Source organism: Rhineura floridana, chromosome 17, assembly GCF_030035675.1.
Source record: "Rhineura floridana isolate rRhiFlo1 chromosome 17, rRhiFlo1.hap2, whole genome shotgun sequence".
Classification (NCBI taxonomy): Eukaryota; Metazoa; Chordata; class Lepidosauria; order Squamata; family Rhineuridae; genus Rhineura; species Rhineura floridana.
In genome coordinates this window covers 25,798,460-25,817,117 of record NC_084496.1, presented here as the reverse complement: position 1 = coordinate 25,817,117, position 18,658 = coordinate 25,798,460, and the positions used below count along the sequence as shown (strand labels likewise).

The window sequence follows — 18,658 nt, the reverse complement described above, 5'->3', positions numbered from 1 at the left end:
ATGGGAGTTGTAGTTTAAAAAAAGTAACTTTTACAAGTTCTGGTTTTGGTTCTCTCAGTTTCTCATTTTTCCAATGTTAAATTCAGTTCTCCACATTTCTGCAGCAATCTGGATTTTTTTTTAAAAAAATCCTCATGATAATTCTCCACCATTTTAGTGCAAATTTCTCAAAAATATATACATTTTTGTAGGCAGTTTCAACAAAGGTACACATTTTTGCAAGCCATTTCTCATCATTTCATGCCTTTGGGCATGTTATTTTCACTCGTGTTCATTTTGATGCACACGTTTCCCTAATATATGCATTTTTGTCAATGTTGTTTAGTTGGCGAACTGCATCCCCAAATTCTAATAAATGCGGATTTCGAAGAATGGCTGCGTTTTGGTTCTCAGATTGTCTCGGAAATTGCAAATTTGATAAGTTCTGCTTGAAATGCGAACTGAATCAAAATTCTCACCCATCCCTATTTACTAGTGACAGTCCCTATTTTCTAAAACGTTGTAATGTGGCAGGGATTGGGACCCAAGGCCTGAATGCGGCCCCCCAGGCTTCTGTATCCAGCCCTTGGGACTCTCCCCAGGCTCCACCCCTCAGCAGCCCTATTCTATGCCCTTGAACTGCACATCCTAACTCAGTTAGGGGTACTCAGTGCTAGAGCAGACCCATTGAAATTAATGGACATGACTAACTTATGCTCATTAATTTCAGCGTGTCTACTCTGGAGACGGACGTAGCTGACTACCAACCTATGCAAATTTAGAAATAATTGCTATATTTTAAATAAAACTGCAGTACATCTAGGCACACAGGAAGCTGCCTTACACTGAGTCAGAAAATTGGTCCATCTAGCGCAGTACTGCCAACACTGACTGGCAGCTGCTGTCCAGGGTTTCAGGCAGAGAGCATTCCCAGCTTTACCTGGAGATGCTGAGGACTGCACCTGGTACCTTCTGCATGTAAGGAAGATGCTCTGTCACTGAGCTACAGCCTTTCCCATCTCACCATAGTGGAGAAGACTGTACCCACTCAGTCTGCCCTCCAGGTGTTGCTGTTGATGGGCAATTTCAAGCCACGCCCCTCCCCATTTTCACTTATTTGTTTAATCTGTACACAGAACATATCATACTGAAAGCAGGGTTGGACCAAGATGAAGGAGGTGTGAAAACTGGAGGGAGAAATAATAATTTAAGATATGCAGGCGATACCATACTACTAGCAGAAAGTCACGATTTGAAAAGAATCCTGATGAAAGTTAAAGAGGAAAGCACAAAAGCAGGACTACAGCTCAACGTCAAAAAGACTAAAGTAATGACAACAGAAGATTTATGTAACTTTACAGTTGACAGCAAGGACATTGAACTCATCAAGGATTATCAATACCTCAGCACAGTCATTAACCAAAATGGAGACAATAGTCAAGAAATCAGAAGAAGGCTAGGGCTGGGGAGGACAGCTGTGAGAGAACTAGAAAAGGTCCTCAAATGCAAAGATGTATCACTGAACACTAAAGTTGGGATCATTCAGACCATGGTATTCCTGATCTCTATGTATGGATGTGAAAGTTGGACAGTGAAAAAAGCGGATAAGAGAAAAATCAACTCCTTTGAAATGTGGTGTTGGAGGAGAGCTTTGTGCATACCATGGACTACGAAAAAGACAAATAACTGGGTGTTAGAGACCTGATTCACTAGAAAAGACCATAATGCTGGGAAAAACAGAAGGGAGTAGAAAAAGAGGATGGCCAAACAAGAGATGGATTGATTCCATAAAGGAAGTCACAGACCTGAACTTACAAGATCTGAACAAGGTGGTTCACGACAGATGCTCTTGGAGCTCACTGATTCGTAGGGTCGCCATAAGTCGTAATCAACTTGAAGGCACATAACAACAACAAACTTGGACTTGGACTGGGCAATCCTTCAGTTAGGAGACAGCTCCAAACAGAGGAGGGGTGGAGAACCTTTTTCTCTCTTGGGCCACCTTCTGAGGGCCACATGCCAGTGGTGGGTGGCACCAGGTGCAAAAGAGGGCATGGACAAAGGCAAATGTGGGTGGAGCCACAGCCATGTAAGAGTCAGAGGTTTCTACACACAGAGAGACGCTTCCATCGCAGCAAGAAAGAAGCATTTCATAGAGAAGCATAAATTTCACAATTTCAGGACCCATTCCAGCCAAGCCAAAGAACCCAAGCAGAGCACAGAGCAGGGTCAGGGAGAGGCGTGGCCATCAGAAGGAGGCTGGGGAGAGCCCTGGGGGCCAGACAGAAATTTCTGGAGGGCCACATTGGACCCTTCAGCCTGAGGTTCCCCACCCTGAAATAGAGGACTGCCCCCTCACAACTCTTCAATTAGAGGACTGTTCTTGGTGAAGTAGGACACAGGGCCACCCTTCTTGCACTTGTAGACTAGACTTTCTTCAGCTCAGGCCTGCCAACAGCAGTTTCCCAGGTTTGTGCTGGGAAAGCCACGTCTGGCTGACCCTGAGATGGTTTTGCAATGGGCCGTAATCTCCCCAGAGTCACTTCAACCCGCAAATGATGGTCATCTCTCACTATCAGCTTCTGAGGTCCCTCACGATGAAAGCAACAACGTGCCCCATCAGCCAAAATATTGTCCAGATAAGCTTCAGGGAAACAGTCGCTCTCTCAGCCAAACATTCCCACCAGGCAGCTCTTTCCCTGTAAAGCAAAATCCTCCCCGCTCCCCGCATCAAGCTCCAGCCTTTGCTACACCAAATGAGCAAAGCAGTTGACCGTCTCAAGGGCCTTGAACTTTGAGGACCTTCGTGGCCTTCGATATCCACACGGAGGCAGGCCCATAAAATAAACATAAGAGTATTGTGTCCTAGAATGTGTTGGGAGTTGATCCCACAAGCTTCATTTGAGCCTGCTTTGAGAGCCGTCCCACAAAGGGCCCTTTATCTTGGGTGCTCATGATGATTTGTGCTCACAAACGGATCAGTTAAATGCATCCCCCTACGGCATGAAGCGGTACAGTTCAGGACAAGCTTTTCCAATGGATTCCTGGAAATATGGAAAAGTGATCCTGAAACTGATCAGCTGGGTTCACTTGGGATTAGGGATGGACTGATCTGTCTGTTTCGGTCCTCTCTGTTTCTAATTTTCTGATCATAAATTTGTTTCATTTCTGCAGCAATTTGCGTTTTTTTTTTTAAAAAAATCCTCATGAAAATTCTTCAGCATTTTAGTGTGAATTTCTGCTAATAAGTACCTTTTTATATGCAGTTTCAACTAATACACACTCTTTTTGCAAGCAGTTCATCCTAATACAGTGCATTTGTACATTATTTTCACCAATATATTCATTTTGTTCACTTTCCCCATATATACGTATTTATATTTGTAAACATTGCTTGGTTGGTGAAATGCATTGCAAAATCCGGATAAGTGCAAATTTCAAAGGATGGCTGGGTTTTGGTTCCCATATTGTTTCAGAAAGTGCAGACCTGATAAATTTAGCTTCAAATGCAGACTGAATCAGATTTCTCACCCATCTCTAGTTGGGATCTGTGCTCAGTCCTGATCTCCCGTGTTTCCCCTCCCCCACATATGACATTAAGTGGTATAGCAATTAATTAATAATATTGTATATCAGGAAAGCCAGTGTGGTGTAGTGGTTAAGGTGTTGGTCTATGACCTGGGAGACCCGGGTTCGAATCCCCACACAGCCATGAAGCTCGCTGGGTGACCTTGGGCAGTCACTGCCTCTCAGCCTCAGAGGAAGGCAATGGTAAACCCCTCTGAATACCGCTTACCATGAAAACCCTATTCATAGGGTCATCATAAGTCAGGATCAACTTGAAGGCAGTCCATTCCATTTCCATATCAGGAGAAATGTGCACTAAATGTTTATAATTTTTGTGAGGACAAACTGATGCAGAAATGTGTCAAACTGACCTTAAGACTGGAGAAAACAAAATGAGGAACTGAAACAGGCAGCTTCATCTATCCAGAGTTATGACATATGGGCTGTGTAGACAACACAGTGTTAAGGCACACATGGGTTGCATAGATCCATCTCTTCCAGGCACATTCATCTACACATTCGTGCTTTCAATTGAACTCTGTCTCATCGTTTCCCGGTTGACACCAGTGGGCGGTGCTTAAAGGGATGCCATTGCACTGTGTTTTGTTGTCCTTTCACCTCGGTTAGGTCCTCACACCCACCGACTTCTGGAAATCTGAGGTTCACATGGTTCTACATGTGCGCAGGTATTTGTTTATCTGTTCATGCAGCCAATTTTTTTCCCTGAGATACAAGTTTTCCGATGTACTAGACTTGCACAAAACAGCATGTTAAAAAAAAAATCAGAATACATAATATGCTCCAGTATGTCCACAGTTGGGTAACATGTGATTTTATGCTGGATTTTGTTTCCTGGTTCAGGAAAATTCAAATTAAATTGGGAGAAAGTGTGGGCTGCCACTTGGATGAGGACAATGTTGTAGAATCATATAATCATAGAGCTGGAGGGGTCTATAAGGCTAGTGAGTCCAACTCCCTGCTCAGCACAGGAACCCATCTTAAAGCATCCCTGACAGGTGGCTGTCCAGCTGCCTCTTGAATGGCTCCAGGGTTGGAGAGCCCACCACCTCCCTAGGTCATTGGTTGCATTGTCGTACTGCTCTAGTCATGTAGAAGACATGAAAAACATGCACACACAGAATGCATAAAATCCACTTTAAACTGCCCTGTGTATGTACAGAGTCATAAAGCCCTATATGGATTGGGACAAGGTTACTTCAAGGGCCACCTTCTCCCATATGTATGAACCTGCCTGGACACTGAGATCTTCCAGAGAGGTCCTCCTCTCTGGCTGTGCCCAGACTTTGCAACTCTGTACCAAGGGATGCTTGTCTCTCCCTTTTCTTGATGACCTTCCACTGATACCAGGCAAAATGGCCATCGTAAGGACATCAGAAGAGCCTGGCTGCTGGATCAGGCCAGTGTAGTCCAGCATCCTGTTCTCACAGTGGCCAACCAGATGCCCATGGGAAGCCTGCAAGCAGGACCTGAGCACAACAGCAACTCTCCTCTCCTGCGGTTTTGAACAACTGGCATTCGGAAGCATACTGCCTCTTACTATGGAGGCAGAGCCGAGACATCATGCCTAGTAACCATGGATAGCCTTATCCTCCATGAAAATCCACTGATATTTATTTAAAGGAGATTTGGTCCTTTCTGCTGCTCCGTGTTTTGATCTGTATTTTTAAGTATATTATTATTTTAACCTGACGTTGTTTTCCTGAATTTTTCACCCGCTTTTATTGGGTTTCCCCCCCGTGGTTTTTATTGTGTTCTTGATTATTATGTTATGTAGATTAGTTATTTTCTGTTGTGGATTTTCTTGTTGTGAACTGGGCATTTTTAATGGAAAGGTGGGGTATAAAAGTAATAAACAAACACACAAATAAATCACCGTTATCCTCTATTTGGTCTCTCCTGAAAAGCGCCCAACTGGCTCTGTCGAAAACCAAATGCTGGACTATTTGGACCTTGTTCTGATCTGGTAAGGCTATTCTTATGTTGAGCCCGATTTAAAAAACACACACAAAAAACTGAGTACCTCTTACTTGGTTATGTAACATCTCCTCCACCTCAGCCTTTCATTTGCCCAAATATTTGTGAACTGTTAACAGGTGGTGAATGATGTCAAAGCTCTTAGGCACATAATTAATGCTTAACTCACCATTTACAGTTGTGAACCCACTACTCTGATCTTCTGGCAAACCTTTATCGGTTCCCTTCAGAAACCTCCAGGAGGGGGGTGAAATCACACCACATCTGGTAAATTTCCTACTCTTTTCTCCAGATCTATGTTAAAAGACTCCCTTTCTTTCAGCTATGGATAAATGCTGATGTGAAAGGCCACTTACTTGTCTGATTGATTTCTGTAAGTCTGCACCAAGGTGCACCAAGGTAGGCACCAACGTGGGCTTCCAGATGTTGTTGCACTCTGCTCCAGCCAACATGGCCAGGGATGATGGGAGTTGCAGACCAGCAACATTTGGTGGACCACAGGTTCCCTAACCCTAGTCTACCTTCTAGGCATGAGCTGGATCCAATCCACTATACTTATCTTGGGCCCCTATACATTTAAAGCACTGTTATTCAATCTTGAGGCCCTAGACCAGCCTTTCCCAACCAGTGTGCCTCCAGATGTTGTTGGACCACAATTCCCATCTTTCCTGACCATTGGCAATGCCGGCTGAGGCTGATGGGAGTTGTGGTCCAACATCATCTGGAGGCACACTGGTTGGGAAAGGCTGGTCTAGACTCTTAAATTCTGATGATACGTCTGCCAACTGAGGATAATCATTCCTTCATCTGACAAAGTGGGCTCCAGTTCAAGAATACACCTGCCACCGTGTAAATCTAAGGAGCCACAAGACTCCATTTTGTGGATTAGTTTAAATTCACACCAGATTCTCTGCCTTCCACTCCTTTCACTGTGCACATTTTCTTCCCTGTTGATTGAGAAGCTCACTTCCTATACTCTGTCCACGCGACTCTCTATCCGGTAAGGTTGCCAACTGACCAGAAAATTATGGCCCAGTCTGCTGTTCTGCCTTCCACAGCTTTTCCTGGCATGGGGACACAAGCATGATCACCTGCTAATGATTACACAGCTCTAGGCACTGATTTGAAGGCTGTCAACCCTACTGCATGGTGAGTTGGTGTTATGGTCTTTGAGGGACCCAGCAAGTCGTCTGACACCACTTCAGACACAAAGCTGTTCAACCGAGTCAGTTCACACAGCTTTAAGTCATCAAGGCCCTGTTCGGACACTCTATGCTGCCTAATATAGGAAAGTGCTGCCATATAATGACCATTGGTCAATCTAGGTCAGTATCATCTACACCAGGAGTGGGGAACTGATGGCCTCCCAGATGTTGCTATACTACAATGCCTAACATCATCCCTGACCACTGGCCATGACGGCAAGGGCTGATAGGGCTTGGAGTCCAACAACACCTGGAGGGCTGGAGTCTACACTGACTGACAGCTGCTGTCCAGAATTTCAGGCAGGAACCTCGCCCAGTCCTACCTGAAGATGCTGGGGATCGAACCTGGGACCTTCCGCATGCAAAGTGAGTGCTCAGCCACTGTGGCTATTTCCTATTGAAGACCTTCCTTTTTCTGCAAGCCTTCAATCCCAGTGTGTATCTGCACTGGATATGCAATTGTTTTGAAGGTCTGAAATTGTTTTTATATCTATATCGAAGTATGTTTAACAGTTCATATATGTGGAATTGTTTTTACTGTTGACGTTGGTACTGTGGAATCGCTTCAAAATACTTTATGGGAAGCAGTTCATAAATGGAACCAAATAATCAATAAACCACTGAGCTGTGCCCCTTTCCCAATCATTCTAAAGGTACGGCTGCCCTTCCACCCCTTGTTAGGGTAGGATCTGTTGCACCCTAAGCAAGAATTGTACTCCTGGAGTGGGCCGGCTCTGCCATTAGACTGAGTGGGACAACTGCCTCAGGCGGCATTTGCTGAAGGACAGTGGTAGCTGCCTCCAACTGTCCCTCCTGAGCTATGTGCCATCTTCTGTATGCGGAACGGGAGGGCACATCTTGTAAAATAATAATAATAATAAAAATCAATACGAGTAAAGCACTCCTCTACAAAAGCATTTTCAGCTCTCTTGTTCCCTCCCCCTCACAGACCCCATTCACGTGGAGCTCATGTTAGCACGGCCAATTCTTTCTTATCAATTTTTCCCGGCTTTGTAAATACACAGAGAATATCTTGATTGTTCCCGTATTAGAGATTGCGTAGCCCTGGTGGTGATGAGAAATTACAGGAGCACCGCCAAAGCTATGCTCAAAGAAAATTGCCATCTAAATAAAGGCCATGGAAGCTTTCTTGTTGTCAAACATTTGTGGGTAAACTCACACACTTCCGTGGGCTGGCTGATAAAGTGGAACGGCTGTCTCAGCCTTTCCCCGGGGCAGGAGTGCAGGGGCTTGTTATTTTCAGGCATGTGATCTGCAGAGAACATTTAATCTTGTTCTCCAGTAAATTCTTTTCACTCTAACAGGCGGAGAACTGGAGTGACATCTGTGTTAATTACGAACAGAACTGGGCTGAATCCCATTCACTAGGGATCATGGTATCTACATTGCTGAAAGCGTGTACCTTCAAAATGCTACTGAAATTTTTAGTAGAAGAAACTTAACTCTCCTGGTGAATTTAGGATAGTGTTCCTCAACCTTTGGTCCTCAGATGTTGGATTATAACTCCCATTCTCAAAGCAGGTGCAAATGAAAAAGTAATTTCATCCAGTGATCTCCAGGTTGACAGGAACAGTCTCCTTCAGCCATTCGCCCTAAAAGTCAGTAATGATGGAGACAGATGCACCTCACCAGAGAGAGTATTCCACAAATGGGGGGCCGCCACTGAAAAGGCTCTGTCACGGGTTAATATTCGCCGGAGAAGCACCCCCGTGACAGCACCACCAAAAAGGCCTGACCTTCCGATCATAGGATCCAATATGGCTAATACTGGGGAAGACACTCTTTTCATACTTGGATCCCAAGCCATTTAGACCTTTATATGCTTGTACTAACACCTCGAATTGGGCCCAGTAGCTCACTGGCAGACAGTGCAGCACTTTCAGGACTGGTGATGCATGGCCCCATTGGGCTACTCCACTTACCAGTCCAGCTGCCGCACTCTGCACTAGCAGCAGCCTCCGGATCACCGTCAAAAGCAGCCCCACATACAGCGCATTACAGTAGTCCAGACGGGAAGTCACCAAAGCACAGACAACTGAGGCCAGGTTATCCTACTCTAGAAAAGGCCTTTGCTGGTGAATCAGCCTCAGCTGGGCACAAGCGCTCCTAGCCACAGAAACCACTTGGGACTCTAGTGACAAGTTGGAATCCAGGAGTACTCCTAGACTATGAACTGTCCCTTCTGGGGGAGTACAGCCCCTCCCCAAACAGGCTGTACACCCAATTCCTGGACATGGGAACCATCCACCCACAACACTTCTGTCTTGTCATGATTCAGCCTCAGTTTGTTCGCCCTCATTCAGCCCATCACTGCCTTCAGACACCTGTTTAGCACCTCCACAGCCTCTCCAGAAGGAATGGAGAGAGAGAGAGCTGGGTGTCATCAATATATTGATGACATCGTGCTTCAGATCCCTGGATGACAGCTCCCAATGGTTACTTTTAGATGTTAAATAGTATATGGACCCTTGTGGGACCATGCAGCCCAAAAGCCATGGAACCAAACAACAGTCTCCCAGTACTACTTTCTGGTTGCGGTCCTGCAGGTAGGAGTGGAACCACTGTAATACGGCAACTCCAACTTCCACCTCTTTCAGCCAGTGCAGAAGACAACTATGGTCATTGGTGTCAAAAGCCACCGAAAGGTCAAGCAGAACCAATAGGATCGCATTGTCCCCCCTCCCAACAAAGGTCATCAATCAGTGCAACTAAGGCTGTTTTGGTGCCAAAACTGGTCTAGAAGCCAGACTGGAATAGATCTAGATATTCTGCTTCCTCTAGGCATACCTTCAGCTGGTCAGCCACCCTCTTTATCACCTTGCCCAGGAAGGGAATATTAGAGACTGGACAATAGTTTTCTAAAGCCTCTGGATCCAGGAAGGACCTCTTCAAGAAGGGCTGCATCACTGCCTCTTTCAAGGCGTCTGACGTGAATTTATGCATTATTTTATATCTATAGAAATATATTCCCTTCCCTTCTACTTCCTTTGCATTACTCAGGATGGCTGAGAACAATTTAAAACCACAGTATCATTAAAAAAAAAAGCATTACAGTTACAACAAATATATTTAAAATGCAACAAAGGCAGAGGCCAGAGATAAAACGGTGAATTAAAGCACCATATACTTAGCAATAAATACAAATGTCTTTGCCAACTGGACAAATTCAGTGCCGTGCCAGTGTTATCTTATTCAGGAAGAGACACAAAGAGTTTTGTAGCAGCTTGAAAAGTAAACAGATTCTGCATGTAACAAGCTTTTGGAGAGCAGTTTTTATGGATGCTTCTACACCACCTGTCCCCAATGTGGTGCCCTCCAGAAATTTTGGACCACAACATGCATCAACCCCATAGGCTGGGGAAGGAGGTCTACATGGAGGGCTCCAAGCACACAAACTGTTATCTGCAGTTGGCAGGTATGTACATGGATTGCAATGGGGGGGAATGGCCATGACATTCAAAGAAAGTACACTTGTGACTTAAATGTGTGCAAAGTAAGCACACTGACCACTCCCCACAGCAGCAACTGATGATAACATAACCATCCCAGCTTTGCTATATTAATTAACATCAGTAGGGGAAAGAGAAAACATTGTCTGTATTTATGCCAAAACAAACGGAATCAGATTTCTCAATAAATTCTGCTTCAGCCAACAACAACTCTCACTGACAAGTAGTGCAGTTTTGAAAGGCTTGGTCTGTCCTCTTAATTCAAAATGGCATCAAAAGTTATCCAAACATAGATAAAATCCTTCTGAAAATCTGAGGAACCATCATGCCAAATTTGGTTATGATATCTTAAGAGTTGTCCAAACCAGTTCATTTTGAACCCCCAGTCCACCTTTGGTTTCAAAATGGCAGCCAGTGGTATCCATAGACAAAAACCTGCTCTTTGACCTCGGGAACCGCCCTGCCAAATTTGTTGATGGCATCTTAAGTGGTATCCAAATCAGTGCAGTTTTTAAAGATGGAGTCTGCCATTGTGAAACAATCCAGTGGTAGCCAAAAACAGCCAAAAAAACTGCTCCTTGTCTTCAGGAAACATCATGACCAATTTGGTTAAGATATGATTCGATATGGATTTTTCAAAAGCATAAAAACCTAGAAAATCTGTGGCTATATTTGGCAGGAGGCAAATGGCCTTGCAAAAGCAGAACTGTGTCCCAGAGTTCATTGGGATGAACCAAGGGCAAGTGCCAGGGTCCATGTCGAGGATTCTGAGCTGGTTTGGTACCAAGGCCTCCCTTTTCTTTGCCCTTTGTACGAGCTCTCACGGTCCGCTGCACTGTGTCTTGGGCGGAATGCCCAGTCCTGAGATAACTCTGGTCTCACGTTCATGCAACAACCTTGTTCACCCCATCTACAGTAAACAGTAATCAGTAAATGGTAAATCAGTAAATGGTAAGAATTACCATTATGGTAATAAATAATTATTTAAGCCCAGGCTGCACGTGATGGGGAAAGTGTGGCCATCGTGGTAAGCAACACCTGCCTGTCTCCTTCTTGCATGTCTCTGGTAGCATTTCTGGGTGTTGTCCAATGACATCATTGCACTCTGAGTTTCACTGCCTTTCTCACTAGTGGCTGACAGTCAAACAAGGTGGGGACCGGGAAACTCTTGAGTGTGATGACGGCATGGGGAAGAGAAAGACCATAACTCAGTGGTAGAACATCTGCCTTGCATGTAGAAGGTCCCAGGTTCAGTCCCTTGGTTTCTCATGCTGGAGAGCTCTCCACTGGAGAGCTGCTGCCAGTCAGTGTAGACAGTACTGAGCAAGATGGACCAATGGTCTGATTCAGTAGAAGGCAGCTTCCTGTGTGGCCCTGTGGCCCTTGTAACATGTAGAAGGTCCCAGGGCGGGGCCCAAAGGGGCTGCAAACTGTTGATGGGCAACTTCAAGACCCACTGATGCTTTCCCTTCTTAGGGTTTCTTTATCTTTAAAGCAGAGCGGCTGGTGGGTCCATGTCAGTGGGGCAGTGGAATCTGCTCCGGGTTTTAGTCCAAACTTTCAAGGAGTTGTCCAAGGCGCTGACAGCTCCTTGACATTTCAGACTAAAACCAGAAGCGGATTCCACTGCCCCACTGACATGGACCCATTAGCCGTTACTGGGAACTAGGGTTTATTTAACAAGGAGGGGGGAAAGAGAGGACACAGCATTGTACAGAATTCTCAGATAAGTCTCTAGGATAGGAGTTCCCAACCTTTTCCCCCCACGGACCACTTGAAAATTACTGACGGTCTTGATTTCATGATTTTTCAGCCTGTTGTATCAATTGTGATGCACTGTGCTAGATGATTTTTGATTGTATTTGTATTGCATTACAATTTGTATCCCATAGAATTCAAATTGCAATGGAATAAAATTCTTCTTCGGTTTCTAATTTTTTAAAAAATTATATTACAGTTTGAATTCTATGCACTGCAAATGGTAAATGCCAATAAGCTTCTGGCAAAAGCCTTTTCCCCCCGAACACGACAAACCTGGCTACGCACAGCGTTTGCGGAACTTCTCAACTCTTGGAGAAGTGGGCTGAGCATTCCAACAGTCATGGTGCTTTACAAAGTACAAGGGGGCCGGCCTCTGCCCCAAGGGGCTTTACAGTCTGGCATCCGAGGGAAAGGAGACAACGGGAGCAGCTCGCCAGGTGGGGCAGAGCCAAGCAGGCCGCAGAGCTTGGAAAAGTTACTTTTTTGGACTACAACTCCCATCAGTCCAATCCAGTGGCCATGCTGGCTGGGGCTGATGGGAGTTGTAGTTCAAAAAAGTAACTTTTCCAAGCTCTGCAGCAGAGCCACTGCTGTTATTCAGAGGAGGAGGGAAGAGGCGGTGCCGTGGTTGGGGCTGTGTGGATGCACCGACAGGAGCACCGGATTGGCTCCCCCGGGCAGCCCCGACCACACAGCCTTCTTAATCTCCTTCCACCTAATAAACTGCAGTGATTCTGCTGCTGGGGGTCTCTTGCTGCAGCTGTTCCTGCAGTGCAAGAAGAGGACGATGGGGGCCGGTGTGATGATGATGGAAGGAAGGGGGAAGATAAACAGATATTTCCTAGCCAGAGTGGCAAAAGGCACATTTTGTTCTGCTTTGGCCAGGGAGCAGAAAGTTCCAGTGCACCTTGTTCTCATTCTGTTTTCAAACACACGGCGGGGCAGGGTGGCACTTTTCGTAAGACTCTTGCCAACCGAGTCTGCATGCAACGACTTCATTTGGGAAGCTTGGACCATCTAGGTGCCTACTGCTAACTCTCTTCTGTTCTTTCCTGGTCACAGGCACAGCACGATTGCCTCCTCGTTGCCTGACAGGAGGCCACTGGAGCACATGAAAGAGCAACTCACAAAAGACAGATATGGCTCCATCTTAAGGCCGTCACTCAGTGGGAGAGTCTCTGCTTTGCACGCAGAAAGTACTGCATTCAGCCCCCAACATCTCTAGTGATTCTGCACTGATTCTGAAAGCCTGGAGAGTTACTTCCAGCCGGTGTAGACAATATTGAGCTGGATGGACCCATGGTCTGACTCAGTATAAGTCAGCGTCCAATGCTAACATTTTTTAAAGGAAGGGCTGCTGCTCAGTGGTAGAGTATCTGCTTTGTGTGCAGAAGGCTCCAAGTTCAAGCCCGACTTCTCCAGGTAGGGCAGGGAGAAATTCCCTGCCTGAAACCCTGGAGAGCCGCTGCCCAAGCCCGGCACCAGTGGGCGGCCAGATTGGGCCTTGGCTGAGGATCCATGCCGCTGACAGGGGCCCTTGCTACTGGGGTGGGCAGGTGTAGCTCTTGCTCTGTGATCCACCCTAGCATCGGGTGGTGGGGCATGTCCGGATCACGGAGCAGCAGCCACCCTCTCAGGCAGCACCCCTCCCCACCGCCAGTGTGGGCTGGTTGCATTGCTGCATCGCTGTCCTGCACATGCATGCTTACCTTCACCAAAGATGGCAGTGAGGGGGCGTCAACACCCCCCATCACCATTTTGGGTGATGGCAGACGTGCACAAGCTAATGCACTGATGTGTCTGGGCCTACTTAAACCTCTGGCCGCAGCAGCAGTAGTGGAGAAGTTGCCATTGCTACTTCTACCACCAACTTACAGGGCCCCTGCAGTCTGGTGCTGTCCCTGCCACTGCCACTCAGTGTGGACAACACTGAGCCATATAGACTAATATTCCACCTAATTTTTAACTCTGGTGTTTTAAGAAGCCAGACTCTCTGCGTTGGAAACAAGCCCTTCTCATAAACCCAGATGTGATGGATTAGTCAGTAGAAAAAGGCCCACTGTGCATTCTCAGAGGCACTTTTATCTTCATGAAGACCTGGGGAATTCCAAGCTAAAAAGTTGCTGCGTTCTTGGCTCTACAGGTTAAATCCCACCTTGGCGAGAATGTCAGCTGTTTGTATCATGGGACTCCCAAAGCCAAATTTGGAAGCGGCCTTGAGAATGACCCAGTGCTATTTTAAGTAACAAAGTGGGGAGACAGGTGGGGGCTATGTCACATTCTTCTTACAGTCCTGCGTAACGTTTCCCCTTAAAAGCTGACGCCAGAAACACGCTCATTAAGAAACCTACCCCAGTGTCTGACTGAGTTTCCTGATGGAAACACTTTGCTAATGGCCACAGTGAAGCCTTTGTTTCAGCAGATCTACCCTTTGGCGGGTGCCGGCTCCTCAGTATCCACTTGGCCGACAGGTCGGAAAATGGTGTACTTGTTAAGCGTTATGGGAGGCAGGCTGAGGCACAGTTTCCCTTTCAACGCTTACGGAAAATTCTATCAGTGGATTTCTCTCCTGAGTACTGTTGGCATGTGCAGAGATTAGGGCCTGGCCCAGTGAACAGGTCCAGTGCCAGAGGACAGCCAGGTTGGGCCCCTCCTTAGGTGGGAGGGTGATGCTCCCATTCTGTGATCCATGGCACCATCGGGTCCTGCAACCCAACCCTGCGCACTGTCCAAAACAATATAAGAACCGAAACATAGCTCTCCTTCGAAATTCACATTTATCTGAATTTTGCAATGCAGTTCTCCAACAAACGTTTACCAAAATGCATTTGGTAGCGGGAAGTGCTCACAGAAATGAATATATTAGTGAAAAGAAAATACAAAGTGCATTGCATTAGGAAAAATTGCTTGCAAACGTGTGTACATTTGTCAAAACTGCATGCAAAATGGGTGTATTAGGAGAAATTTGCATTAAAATGCTGAATAATTTTCATGAGGATTTTTTTTTTAAAAAAATTGCCAATGGCTGCAGAAAGGTGGAGATCTGAATCTGAGATTGGAAAAATGAGAAACTAGAAATGGGTTCAAAAGTGTGTCTGTCCAACTCAGATTGAACCCTGACCCAAGCTCCTGCCAGCTTGCTTGTCAAAGGATGGGATGGAGAGAGGCAGGAGGCCCAGGGCTGAGATTTCAGGTGGCTAAATAGATTGTCTGGACAGAAGGGAGAGTTTTAATTATAAAGGTAACAAAATGATATGGATCACAAGGTTGGGATTACTTGTAGTTTTGTGATTTCCTTTTGTGGGCCAAGGAAACCTGATGGGAAAGGAGAGGAAGGCAGCACCATACATTACGGGATCTCTTGCTGAGGCAGAGCATAGTTAAGCCCCCAAGGCATTCCCAGGCTGGGTAGTTAGGTCAGTTGCATCAATTTGCCAGCCGTTAAGGATGACTGAATCATGCATGAAAAGGCTGTCGATAGGGATGGAAGGAGCTATGTCCATTATGGTTCACTCAGCTCCTCATTTTTCCAATCTTCAATTTGGTTCTCCACATCTCTGCAGCGATTTGGTGTTTTCTCTTAATCCTCATCAAAAATTCTCCAGGATTTTAGTGCTAATTTCTCCCAACAGATACATTTTTGAACGCAGTTTTGACTGATGTACACACTTTTGGCAAGCAGTTTCCCCTAATCTCGTGCATTTTTGTATGTTGTTTTCACAAATATTTTCTTTTATGCACACTTTCCCCCAACAGATGCATTTTTTTGGTGAACATTTTTAGCATGTTTTTAAATTGCTTTTTTAAAAATATGTTTTTAAATGTGTGTGTTTGTTTTTAACGTTTTTAATTGTTGTAAACCGCCCAGAGAGCTTCGGCTATGGGGCGGGTTACAAATGCAATAAGTAAGTAAGTAAGTAAGTAAATAAACAATGGCTGGTTGCAGAATTGCACTGCAAAATTCGGGTGACAATTCTGAACTATTTATTTATTTATTTCATTTATACCCCGCCTTTCTTTTCATGATAGAAACTCAAGGCGGCTTCCATATGGTTTCCAAGTGGTCTCCCATCCAGGCACTGACCAGACCTGACCCTGCTTAGCTTCAGCAGGGAGCTGGCCTCATGTGCCTTCAGACCATAGCCTGTCTATGGCTGTGTTTAGTTTCTCATGTTGTTTTGGAAAATGCCACTGTGATAGATTTGCCTTTAAATGCAAAGTAGTTCTCCCCCATCAATGAGGGGGTAAAACTATCAATGGCTACTAACCACAATGGCTATGATCTACCTCCATAACTGGAGGCAGTATGCTCTTGGAAACCAGTTGCTGGAAACCTCAGGAGGGGAGAGTGTTGCCGTGCTCAGGTTCCAGTTCCAGGCTTCCCATGGGCATCTGGTTGGCCACAGTGAGAACAAAGTGCAGGACTAGATGGGCCTCTGGACTGATCCAGCGGACAGGCACTTCTTATGTTCATGAAGTTCCTAGATACGGCAGGATGTCTCAGGATCAGCCCTACCTAGAGAAGCTGGAGAGGGACCTGCTGCACGTGCAAAGAATGTGCTCTACCACTGAGCTCTGGCCCAACACATCTGATAGGGACATAGGAAGCTGCCTTATACCAAGTCCCCTTGGTTCATCTAGCTCAGTGGTGCCTGCACCAGAGGCGACTAACCTTTTTCGGGCTGACCCACGATCAACCCTCCAGAGACCAAAGTGTAAAAATGGGCATGGCTAACATGTGTAAGTGGGTGTGGTCAAATTTTATTTTATTATTTTTTAAAAGGACACGTTTTGGGGGGTGGGGGCTCACAAAAACCCTTTGGCATCACAGAATTACAGCAGGGGACCTTCAGGAGTGGTCAGAAAACATATTAAAAACGGACAAGATTTGAGGGACATTTGGGGGATCCACGGCAGGAATCAGTAAAATATTTTAAAAAATTAAAAGGCTTGTAGCCAATTAAGTAATACTCAGAGTAGACTCATTGAGATTAATGGATCTAAGTTACTCATGTCCATTAATTTCAATGGGTCTACTCTACTCTGAGTGTGACTAACACTGGATATAACCCAACTTAAAAAAACACCCCAAAATGACTCCTTGGGGAGCAACAAAAATCCTTCAGCCATCATGGTGTCACAATGGGAGTTCCATAGGAGCACTCAAGTTCTATTTATTTATTTTTTACAAAAATGATAAATGGGGGGCAGTTCTTGAGAAACCACAAAACCTCTTGGTAGAGCCAGATGTGACCTGTGGGCCACTGTTAGCCACTCCAGTTTAACACTGGCTGGCAGTGGCTCTCCAGGGTTTCAGACAGAGACCTCTGCCATCCCTACCTAGAGATGCCAGAAATTGAAACTGGGACCTTCTGCACATGCCCGGGAGATACTCTTCCATCAAGCTATGGCCCTTCCTGACCTCACAGCCCGGCATGGATGAAAAAGCCAAGATGACGTGTTCTTTGGACGCAAGATTTACTAGAAAAACACAGTCTTCCCACAATACATCATTTAGTTCAAAATGTATCTCAGGACCTCTTACAGCGAGGACCACTTCTCATGCACGCTATCCAATGCCCAGCTTTGCGCTCTATTTTTATTATTATTGGAGGCTCCTTCTGTGTGCTGTTCCTGGCGTCCATTTATTCTGGACAAGCTCATCCTTGCATTGATTTCAAAGCAAAGAAGGTGTTTTGTTCTATTTGCTGAAGAGACATCACGGCCTAAGAATGCTTCACAGTGAAGCTCACCAGGCACACTCTGTGTGATGTAGCAGGCTGAGTGTGACTGCACTCATGTCCTGCTTGTGGGCTTCCAAGAACCGGCACGAGGACTAGATGGGCCCTTGGTCCAATCCAGTAGGGCTTGTGATGCTCTTATCCTGAGGCTCCTTACTCCTCTAGCTGCCATCATGGGGCTAAAGTAAGACCCCCTGAGACCCTGGATGACTACACCCCTGATTGAGACCAAGGAAGGCAGTACTTAGAAGAAATGCTATAGAATTTTCCTGAGGATTTTTTTTTTTGTAAAAACAACAACATTGCAAATTGCTTCAGAAATGTGGAAACCTTAATAGAAAAAGATTGGAAAAATGAGATACTTAAGAGAACAGAAAGTGACAGATCTTTCCATCTCCTTGTTGTTGTTATATGCCTTCAAGTCGATTACGACGTATAGCAACCCTGTGAATCTTTTTTGGATATATTCATAGGGTTTTCATGGTAAGAGATATTCAGAGGTGGTTTACCATTGCCTTCCTCTAAGCCTATGGCACCCGGTATTCCTGGGCGGTCTCCCATCCAAGTACTAACCAGGCCTGACCCTGCTTAGCTTCCGAGATTAGACGAGATCGGGCGTGTTCAGGGAAGTTTGGTCGTAGTTTCCATCCCTATCTGCAACTAAAATAAATTAACAGGGAATTGGCTTTAGTTGCAGTGTGGAAGTACTCTGAGGCTTCTTTTACCTGACCAAGATGGTGGATGTATAGGTATGTTATAGGATCCGACGGATGTGCATCGAGTCTTCCTCGCTATCTGCAGTCCTTTTGCCTGAAAACGGGATGGCTAACATGGTGCCCTCCAGATACTGTTAGCCTGCAACTTCTCCTAGTCCCTGCACTGCTTATGCTGGCTGCAGTTGGAGTCCAGCAATCCCAGGAAGGCCGCAAATCCCCCACCC

General features: G+C 45.7%; 1 pseudogene; it reads right to left on the bottom strand.

Moving 5' to 3' along the window:
• Nucleotides 1-18,242: 18,242 nt before the first annotated feature.
• LOC133372164 (5S ribosomal RNA) lies at nt 18,243-18,361 on the bottom strand (annotated as a pseudogene).
• Nucleotides 18,362-18,658: the final 297 nt, after the last annotated feature.